General features: G+C 36.9%; 1 long non-coding RNA gene across 1 annotated transcript; it reads left to right on the forward strand.

Annotated features, from left to right (window-relative positions):
* The first annotated feature begins 400 nt into the window (after nt 1–400).
* On the forward strand, nt 401–10,323 carry LOC149772957 (uncharacterized). The gene is made up of 3 exons (XR_016417522.1): nt 401–489; nt 7,940–8,123; nt 9,976–10,323. It is a non-coding gene; the product is annotated as an uncharacterized LOC149772957 (long non-coding RNA).
* The last annotated feature ends 1,170 nt before the right edge of the window (nt 10,324–11,493 follow it).

The raw sequence follows: 11,493 nt of genomic DNA on the forward strand, positions 1-11,493 counted from the left end.
TCATTAATGACACCATTGTGAACCTAAATGTGAAAGAGCGAGAAGCGTGCCTTATTTCAAAGAATGGCTAAGAGTGAAATTTGAAACACTGAGAAACGAAGCAATCGAATGTTCACCACTTTATTGCGTAATGCAAACAACAACTTCCTTGTGGGCGCGGACCGGATTAAAGTTATCTAAAGTCACACCCTATGATGTAAATAAGAGGATAAACCTGGTCACGGGTAGGATCCGGACCGTGGGCCCTTTCGTGGCCACATAATTTGAATCTTACTAGTCATTGCAGATCCAGGATTTGTCACCAGCTAAGTCGGTTATTACTCATACCCTACTTACCCACCCACGTACAGATAGCCAACCATACTTAAACCATGAGTAGATAATGGGTAGAAGTCTGCATCAACATTTGCAGAAAAATAAACGCACATTATACTTCCTAACTGATAGGACTAACTACACACCTAGCGGACGGGTGCTGCATCTGCAACTGCAAGTAGTTTTAAATCTGCATTCTATTAAGCAAACTAAGAATAACCCACAAGCTTAATTATTAAGCGTGTTACTTGTAACTTAACTAATGGGTGTGGGCTTTCATGTTCCACCACTGAAATCTGCATTAATCTGATGAATGGTAACAGAACCTTTCCAAACGATGTCATTAGCAGCCATATTGGCGACTGATCGATTTTTACCGTTCACTATATTTTTTTAGTGCAGGATATATCAGCTAAAATAAGTTCTATTAATATGAAGAAAATAATATAAAATACATATTATTGAAAAGAGCAGATGAAAACCTTTCAAGCATTATCTATACCAGTAATTTATTTGATCTCTTTGTCCTAGCTTGATACATTGAAAATAGGAATTTTAGTAACCTTCTCGTAGATCCAGACATCAGCTGGATCAATGCAAATGTAAATGTGGCATAAAATCCTTTTCGAGTAACCTTATGTGGCAGGAGATAGTTTCGTAAATTAGCCCTAGTCAAATTTCTCAACTTAAGGCTGTCATGTTACTCTTTCAGTTATTATTGTTTAATAATTAAAAATATTTAAATGTTTGTGAATTAGGTGTTTCGGGCTTGTGATGTTCCTGAAATTGACGCGAGGTATGCAGGGCCGGCGCTACCATATAGGCAAACTAGGCAGCCGCCTAGGACGCTGATTTCATTGGGCGCATTTTAAAAAAAAAAAAAAATTATTGTTTATAGATATTGAAATTGATATTTTCCGGGGGGGGGGGCGCCAGAATCTAACCTTGCTTAGGGCGCCAGATAGTCTGGCCGGGTCTGGCGCCGGCCCTGGTGGTATGTACACCTCCCATGGTTACTTCGCAGCATGTAGACAGTTTTATGTACCGACAGTTCACTATGAAGCACACATAGCCACTCGTAGTAGTAGACAAATGGGCTTAAGATGACAGGGGACAGTTTTGTAAATTGGCCTCTGGCAAGTTTCTTAAAATAAGACTATGGTGTGACTTTTTGAGCTATTATTGTATAATAATTCAAGATATGGACATATTTGTGAATTCGGTCTTATCGGCTTATGTTCGTGAAATGGATGTGAGACATGTTCACCTCATGTAGTCACTGCACAGTATATAGCCAGTGAAATACAAATAGTCGACTCGGAAGCAGAGCTAGCCTCCTATTACAGTAGACATGTTGGTTCAAGGCAAGTTGAATATCTCAAAAACTGCCCTGGATGACAACTATTTTGAACTGCATCAAGCTATTAAGTACACGATATTTTTGGAAATTATCACCATGGGAAATTGCTTCTATTTGTACTGAACATCACGTGTTTTCAATAATAGTCATCGGACATGACAAATGCATGTATTCATTCGTAGGTGGGGTGCGTCAACATTTTATTATATGACTGTACACTGACTTGTCAGTCAAGTGAATGATATTCTTATATTTTGCTTTATTATAGCTATCCAAAATATGGACTTTTGCAATTTAGTTTTTAAGACTTTTTATATTAGGCAGGTGTATGCAACATCAAATTTGTGCATACGAACTACCCTTGCACTCAATGGCAAGTTGAATACGTAAAAAACGGACAGGATGGCAACCATTTTGATTCGCATCAAGCTGTTTTGGACACGAATTCTTTTGTCTTAAAATTAACACATAGGGAAAGACCGTGCGTTTACAGGCTGAGCTTAACTGTAGAAATATGAACTTCGGTCGTCAAATAATGCATGTATAAATTTGGGGCTGGGGTGCATTAAACTGCATTTTCTACTAACTTCCATTTGACTTGACAGGACAATTGAATGATGTTCTTATGTTTTATTTTATTGCTTATCGAAAAAATAATGGACCTTTTCGACCTCATTTGTGTATTTTAATTTTAGGAATTTTCATATTATGCAAGTGGACGCGGCCATAAATTTGTGCATAGCAACTGTCCCTTGCACACTTATGAGGCAGATTTATACAAGATATACAAGGATTTGTTTATAAATAGTATCTCTTCCCAATCAAGAGTTAACATGATAGTACTGGTGATCTTGCGGTTTGTGCACGTTTAATACATCATACGTCATAAATGAAAAATAGGAGTAATTGATCTTTATTTCGGCTATTTTGAAACAAAAGCATATGGTCATCGGATTTCAGGCTAAATAACCACGACAAATTGAAACAACAATGAGATCACAAATCTGGAAGATAGGTGGGTTGTACAAGTGTGTTCTCAACAATTTAACAAGCACTAAACAAAACTGTATAGTTATTTGGCAGTGCGCCAGTATCGACAATTGTTTTGGTTTTATGTTCTATTTAGATCTCTCTTTTCTTTGAAATGTTTACATTTCGTAGGAAACACAATTCTGGGTCACGGTAATTCTTATCGTCTCGTTATTCCCTCGTATGTTACCTTTCCTAACACACAAATGATCTAATTAAAAGCTTTTAATGAAAAACAATAGAATAAACACAAACAATTACATGCGTTGATATTTACTTGGTAATTTGACGAGAGCTTCATTACTACCAGGTTCCGAATATCCAAGCTGTTCGGACTTACTTACCTACGAATCTAATTTTAGGCATTATAGATAATCTATTTTTAAACTGGTATCGTTTATACAACAATACTGGATTGCATGCCTCGTAGTTTTGGCGATGAATGTTGAAGGGCTATTGGCTATGCTGGATAGGGGTGGGGGTGGGGTATAGCATACTAGAATATCACATTAAAGATCACAACAAGGGGAGTGATTTCTTATCAGCCGGGTTAGTGTTTGATTCTTTTAACCTCGGGATACTTTATTCAACGAAGATTGGGGCTATCAATCAGAACAAGAATGTTTTCAAGCTGTTTAAAAGAAAGATTTTTCTAAAAAATAAAACCTCCTTCCCACCTTCAAAAGATTAAATGGTATGTCCCTAAATAGCAATGCTACATTATTGAATCATAATACTTAAAATGGAGTGTGGCGGTAAAACCAGTTAAGGGGAAGAAACATTTGTAAGAGCTAGAATGGGCAATCTTGCATTGTATATTAAACACAACAGGAAACAGCACGAAGAGAGAACCGAACAATGGGCATTGTAATTATCCTAATGCTTACCAAATAATAATAATAATAATAATAATAATAATAATAATAATGCTTACCCTGAGTGGCCGAGTGGTCTAAAGCGCTTTCCGTTACGGATCACTGCCATCTCACCTCTGTATGCGTAGGTTCGAGTCTCGGATTCGGCCAATGTGGGTATGTGAGAAAGCTTGCCAGTAGCTTCTCGACGGTCGGTGGTTCTTTCCGGGATTTTCCCTGGTTCTTCCTCAACCATTAATACTGGCCGCCATGTATAGCCTATCGTATGCTGAAAAAATGGCGTTAAACCCTACAACAACAACAACAACCAAATGTGAGAGATGTAATGAGTGGTAAATTTGTCATATACATTGGGCTTTACGTACACCACATGTGACAACATCCACATGCAACCTAACAGCGGCAGTCGTTTTCGTCTTCTTCGTTGTCAGTACAGGTCCATGAATGAAAAGTATATTACAAACATACCGTTTACCGATCAGTATTCAAGACACCATTTTGAAAATCTATTTGTGGTCAGTATTATTGATGGACAAGAAAAGTGTTTTGTTTGATGCATACTATCAACTGAGTTATACTTCTGTTTACATTTCCCTAAGTGGTTCGAACCACACACACACACACACACATTTTCCTTGCTTTTCCTCTGTGGTTTCAACGCATGTGGTCCTGTCATTATTAATCCACAATAATTGATATGTTTCTGTAGTTCGTATTTAAATAAGCTAGATATATTAAAAAATGTATTGTAAAAAAAATAGTCACAAACGGCATCAATATTGATTTTGCTTTTAACGGGGAGAACGTATAGTCTTGTAGGATGTGCACGGCAAGAGTGTTCATGAGGAAAACACCGTTATTGTTATGAAAACGACTAACTAATCAAGTTTTAAAAAAAATATGATAAGTGATATACTTTTGGAAGAAGAGCTTTCCTTCAGCTTGCTCTGATTTTACGGTTGTCACTAATTTTGAATTACAACTGTAATATAGATTAACATATTTGGAGAAGTAAGTCTTACTATATACTTTATCGTGTTTCCACAGATGATTCTACCGTTAGCCGATTGGGCCACATGTCGAGAAAAAATTATATTTCTCGTTATACTTATTTAGACATATATTCATATCAGTGGTTCTATAGTTAACATTTATTTAATCTTTTTTATTTTTATGGCTTTGGGATTCTTTTTGTGGCATTCAAAGACTTTGGTCGTTTTGATTTTGCTGCAGAAGAGTCAATTGCAAAAGACGAGGGGTGCTTTAAAAAATGGAATGCAAGGGATAGAAAAAGTCAAATAATAGGTATGCGATAAGTAAATTTTCTATGCATCATGAGTTACGAAGGTGGAACGGCATCTTCGTCACAATAATAGGTATGCATCATATGATTTGATAAAGAAGAAAGGAGAATCAGACGGACAGAAAGTAATGAAAAATTGTCGTGCGTTGCATTTTCATTCACGTTAATGGAAACTGCGTGTTTTTCAAAATGAGAGTACAACTTCTAAGTTTAAAATCAGGCAGTCCATAGACGCGTAGAATGGTTATATAATAATAAAGCTAATGTGTCTGAAAGAGCACGTCGTTGAAATCTCTGCTCATTCTCATCCATGTGACAAAGCCAGGAAGGTCCCATAGAATCGTGGCCGTCCTGAAACCGTGCATATAGAAGCCAAAAGATGGGACTACAGAGCATGTTATCGGTTATTGGCCATGGTTGCGGTAAAATATCTTTCTTTCAAGACCAGTCCAAGACTTAAAAAATCGAACAGCCGCTGACATTAATGTCCGATCCATGTAGGGAAGTATGAGAGTTGATGATGGAGTAAGCTGACAAGTACTGTTAGAAATATTTGATTTGTTTGACCATTCGGTACTCATGAGAAGACTATCTGGTTTGGTTGACCATTCATTACTCATTATAAGACTGTCGGGTTTGGTTGACTATTCGGTACTCATCAAATGACTATCTGATTCTGTTGACCATTCGGTGCTCATTAGAATACTATCTGGTTTGGTTGGCCATTCGGCGCTCAGTTGAAGACTATCAGCGTAAAGTTTTTCTATAGACTCAGTTACTTGGTTCACATTATGTCTCATTAAGAGTCTGAGTGTTATTATTTATGGGTAAATATACTTTCTACTCAAGTCATATTTTAAGATGTTGTTGTTCCTCAAGGCTCTTTATTAAAGCCTATTCTTTTTCTTCTGTTTAGGAAGTTAGCTTTGTGTCCAGTACGGTCGAACACTGACCTATTCGATGAAGATTCTACACCGCATACATCTGCAAAATCGCTCGATTCTGTTGAAAATAAACTTCAAATTGACTTCAACCATCTATTAGTTTGGTTGAAGAGATAGAATGCATATTAATGCATCTAAAACAAAACGTATAGCAGTCGGAAAGAAAGGCAGAGCCTGTACACAAACATAGACTTACCACTCATACATAATGGCTTAAATGTGCCCTTTGTTACAAATCAAAACATGTTGATATCTAGTTGTGATCGAGACCATAGCTAGATTCATTTATCGATCTCCTATTTAAATTTTTAGTCGAAAGTATAACTCTGTTAAAACTACTGTCGAACTTTCTACCTCCCCAGTCGCTTGAACTTTATTTTTTCTGGATAAATGCTACCATTGATAGACTATGGCAGTACCATATGGAAAACACTTCCACTTATAAGCTATCCATTACTGGAAAAACTCCAAAAAGGGAATACAATTCTGATTGTTCATATAACGGCTCAATTTACTGTTTTGTTTTCACGTCCACATTGGCTACCTAAGCATATTCATTATTTTCAAGGATTCATGACATATGTCTCTAAAGAATCTTTCTCCGGATTATATCTGCAACATAATTCAAATACAATCAACAAATATTGTACGTAATCTTCGATCAACAACAAACTACAGATTCCTAGGTCGAGAATCTTCCATTTTAAAAACTCCATTACTGTATCAGTGCTAGCCGTTTGGAATTTTGTACTTCTTTGGGATACGAAATTCAAAGTCCCTAGAATCGTTGTAAAGTTCATTAAAGAAATTATTTTTTTTTTAACCAGCTGGAACGATATATTAAATCCTCCTAATACAGAATGTTATCCTTGTATCCAGATTATCGGTGCATGTGCCATTTTATGGATGATGATGATGATGACGACGACGAAGAAGGAAAAGACGATTATTATTATTATTATTATTATCATCATGTTGTTGTTGTTGTTATTGTTGTTGGTAAAGTTGTTTTTGTTGCTGTTGTTGTTTTTGATGATGATGATGATGATGATGATGATGTAGTTCCATGTATCGCTGAAATGATTTTTTAAAAAAATCCTTTCTTCCCATGATCACCAAATTAGGACACAGTGGGAGTCCATCCTAGAGAAGAAGTGATAACAAATGGAGAACAAAAGGTTTGGCATAAACGGGTGACTTTACTGAGGATTGCCATGGAGGTTGGATTAAAAAACTGACACGAATGCACACGATGCACAAGGAAGAGTGCATGTAATATTTCAGGCCGAAACAAAGAATTTACCGTGTTTTAAAGTACGCAACAAAAATAGCACTTTCTGCAGTGAAGCTAAAGGAAAGTTGTCAGTAAGAAGAACACGTCTGCTTTAAGAAATTTGCGAGAGAGCTCCCTGTCAATGGAGGTTGTCATGGTAGTGGAGGTATTTCAAAAACCTGAATACAGAATGTTATCATTGTATCTAGATAGTATCTGTACTTGCTCTGTTTTATGTATGTATGACTTCTGACATGTTGAACGTGTACACCTGTATATAGTCTGTTGTTCGTATCTGTACCTGTTGATACTATTGTTACATATATGAATCCATTTTAAATCTGGGTGGGTGCGTGTGAGAGCAAACCTGAGCGTGCTAGTGACTTCAACCATAACGTTAAAATGTGGAGGACTATATGGCAGATGAGTTTTAAATGACCACATGTGCTATCTTGAAATAATAATAAAAATAATAACACTCTACTGCTACTTAGTTATTATTATTATTATTATGATTATTATTATTATTGTTGTTATTGTTGTTGTTGTCTTAATGTTCTAACAGGTTATGTTATTACAAATCATTTACATTCGGTATGTTTGTCGGCGCGAGTGCGAGCATACCTGTGATAGAGACATACAACGTAACCTGTTAAAAAGGTGAGTACCACATGGCAGATGGAATCAGGTCACAATAAATAGTTCCGGTTCAGTACCCACGAATGTAGTTCTAGTCTATATTTAGAACATTTGTTCCTCTCTCATTTTGGTGTTGATAGAAGTTATATTTATGCATATTTTGGTAGGGATTTAAAGGCAATTGTTTATTTTTGAGAATAGGAGCTCAGGGTGTGGTGGTCCGTGTGTCTTTCGGCGACAGTGCACAGTGAGTAATAAGGCCTTGGTGACGATCCAGAAGTGAAGTATGTGTTCTGTTTACATGCTGCTCTGTTAACAGTCCAGCCTCTCAAAAAAATGCAGGTGAACCTTTGACAAGAACTTCACCGTGAAGTCATCTTTGAAGGTATTTTATATTAACATATGATTTTTATTGATTGTCACACAGTGGAAAGTTCAATGCTGAGAAACAAATGTAGAAAACTAATTTGTGTTCTATGTCCAGATGAGTTTTTCATGATCAAATGTGCAGTGGCGTCACTAGGGGGTGAGGGGCGTGCGGACCGCACCAGGTGACACCATCAGAGGGGGTGACACCAAAATGATTGTCTATAAAACTCTTGAATTTTTGTTATTCAGGAAGGAGGTTCATGGGGGTGACACAGTCGCTACCTAACTGGGTGACACCAACTCTAGTGACGCTACTGCAAATGTGTTATCCTTATTGAATGACGATTATTATTATTATTATTATTATTGTTGTTGTTGTTGTTGTTGTAGTTATTGGCTATGAACAAACCATCTACCATGTGGTCCTCAATTTTTTAACAGGTTATGTTATAAAAATAAAACTCCGGTATGCTCGCACACATAAGAAGACAAAGGAAAAATCGGAAGTTTCTTTGCCTATGTCGTTCGAACATACATGGTGCACTCCTTGAGAGGCGGATCGCCAAACACATCAAATTAATGTGTATTTCCACAATTATTTCATAGATTATTTCATATCCTGACGGAAATGGCCTACTGACGTTCCGATCGTTTATCCTTTAGAGTTAGACCTTCACATCACGGTTTTAAAGGCTGCGACCATATTTGGATCATATGATGTTTCGACATTACGGTACTGATTTCGCACAGGCACGGGTACCCTGCAAGCTATAATTTGTACACATTTGCTATAATCCAATTTATCCACATAAGAATGTAAGTTAATCGTGCATACCCGTGAAAGAATGTAAGGAGAATAAGATACCCTAAAATTAGATTGATTTTTTTTTTTTTCGGGCTCTTGTTTGTTCATTTCGTTTAAAAATTTCGTTTCCATTTCGAGATAGTAATTCCCAGGTTAAGTTTCTTTCCCTTAATTACTTACACCATAGTTCTAATTTTAAACTTATATTCATTTCCTAAAAAATATTTCTTTATGAAAGATATATGCGTGATGAATCATGCCTACTGCATACAGGTCTTAATTTTCGTAACTTCACATTCCTTCGTTCACAAACTATTTGCAGCTTTGTTAATATGTAACTTAGCACAAACATTAATCAATTATGTAATGAATTAAAGAAACAATTTCAATAATTAATTGATCCGTACATACAATTTTCTTTAGTAATCGATAAATGTCAGATTTTAAAATGATTAGTTTTGTTACGTGTTTACGGCCCAGCAATTTAAGGGTAATTAGTGCCGAGATTATTCAAGTAAAATGCCTTGCCCAATGGCATACCACGTAGCCCATCCCGTCTGATCTGGCGGTAGGATTCGAACCCGCCCCATTTTTCAGTCGCAAGTAGATGTTTGCTCTTGTCTCTATTTGATTGACCTTACGAAGTATTTTTCTTCCAATAATGTGCCGGGATCCTCTGGAACATACTCTGAGGCTACATCGGTCCTATTTTACCTCCCCAATGGGAGGGTACGTCTGGCCTATTCTACATTTCTGAAGGTAGGGTACACCAGACCTATTGTACCCCCCCCCCCCCGGGCCAACTAGGCCGCAGTTTAAATGAGCAGGATAGGTTATGGAATTTACATCATACCTAAGTCTTTATTAATTATTTAATTATTTAAATTTAAGAAAGGAGACTAGGGACAAGAAACCCAACTGATGAAAACAACCTTGACCCTGAGATCTCTGGCTATTACTTCATATAAGTTTTCAAAATACTACAATATAACAGGTGCATTTTAAGAAGAAAAAAACATCAAAGTAATGAGAACATATATGACCGCAGTTTGTTTCTTTCCAGCTTGTGATGATCTGTCAAGGAGGTGAAACTGAAATCAGATGGAAGATTTTACAACGACTTGGTATGCTTGGTCTTGTTTTTTTTTTTTTTTTTTTGGTAGATAATTTGTTACAGTGCAGAATTCCACTCGCATGAAGTACGTCTATAAGGTTCCCTAAAACTGAAGGGACACATTGGTTATTGCAACATTTCTCCGCTCCTCGACTTTTCAGGAACATGGACGAACGTGTTGATTAAGCTGTCATTTTTATTTACTACTGTAATACAGTTATGATACTCTGTACTCTAGCGTTTTGAAATGACAAATAAAGTTTCTTTTTTTTAGTAATAAATGAATGCGGAAGTGGTTGTGGTGTCGCCTTACTTTATTCAGTCTTTAGGTCAGGCACATCAGTCACTGGCACATACAACTAACTCCTTAATTGTGGACACGTGTAGTGGCTGGGGTGGGTGTGCGGATAGTGGGTGGGTGGTGGAGTGTTCGTGTGGAAGAATCAGAACTTGTCGATCTGGCAGACCGTCACTTAATTTGGTCGCTTTATGTTTTGTCAGACTTTGCACCCCATAATTGTTTACGTAATAAATCAGACGGAGCACGCTTCAAAGGAATGCTGAATCAACTATGCTGGACTGATAAATGGTCTCAGGCATGTGAAGTTCTTCAACTGTACTCAAGGCCGTGTATCAGGTCAGATACGACGCCATCGATGCTTGGTTTGCTACTATACATATCTTTTTCCGGCTCCTTATGCCATTGACTACGCTTCCTCACCTTCTGTATATTAGCTGACTTGGAAACACGAAATTCAGTTCCAGAAGAGAGATACAATCTCCTGATATGGAAATAAGATATCACTTGCTCCAATACATAATTTCTCAAGTCGTATGTTCCCTAGTAACTTGTGCGTAATCTCATTTGCGTAAAACTTTGTTTTTTTTTTTGTTTTTTTTACAAAAATAGCTCACAACCTGAGTAATTCACATAATTACTGCCAAAATTCTGGAAGGTTGCTTATTCCTAAAAGAAATTACAGATGTTGTTGTAAACGTTTATTTAAATCGTTATTTATCATTAAATATTAGAAACTGGCTTTCTTACGAGACGCTTATTCATTTTATCTTAAAGTTCATAAGCACGCGTCGCCCCTGGAAAAATAATTAAGTAAATCATCGGTGCCTTCATGGAGGAAGATACTTCATCTGAAAGATTTTGGGGTTTCTTTTCTTAAATGTAGGAATGTTCCTAGTAAAAAAGAAGACATGCTCGCTCTTTTATTATACATAGATATAATAAATATATATCAGTCGAGACAAATATCGGTTGATGTAGGCATGGGCAACTTCCTGCAGGGCGCAGCCGGATAAGCCACACCCTATGATGAAATTAACGGATCAAACCAGGACACGGGCACGATCCGGACTGCGGGCCGTATTTTGTCCACCCTAGGATTAGTACATATATGTATTTATGTGACTGATTTTATCACATGTAGTTTCGCGAAGATAGCTATTAATATC

Source organism: Sinohyriopsis cumingii, unplaced genomic scaffold (genome assembly GCF_028554795.1).
Source record: "Sinohyriopsis cumingii isolate HCF-2022 unplaced genomic scaffold, ASM2855479v2 utg000957l, whole genome shotgun sequence".
Lineage (NCBI taxonomy): Eukaryota > Metazoa > Mollusca > Bivalvia > Unionida > Unionidae > Sinohyriopsis > Sinohyriopsis cumingii.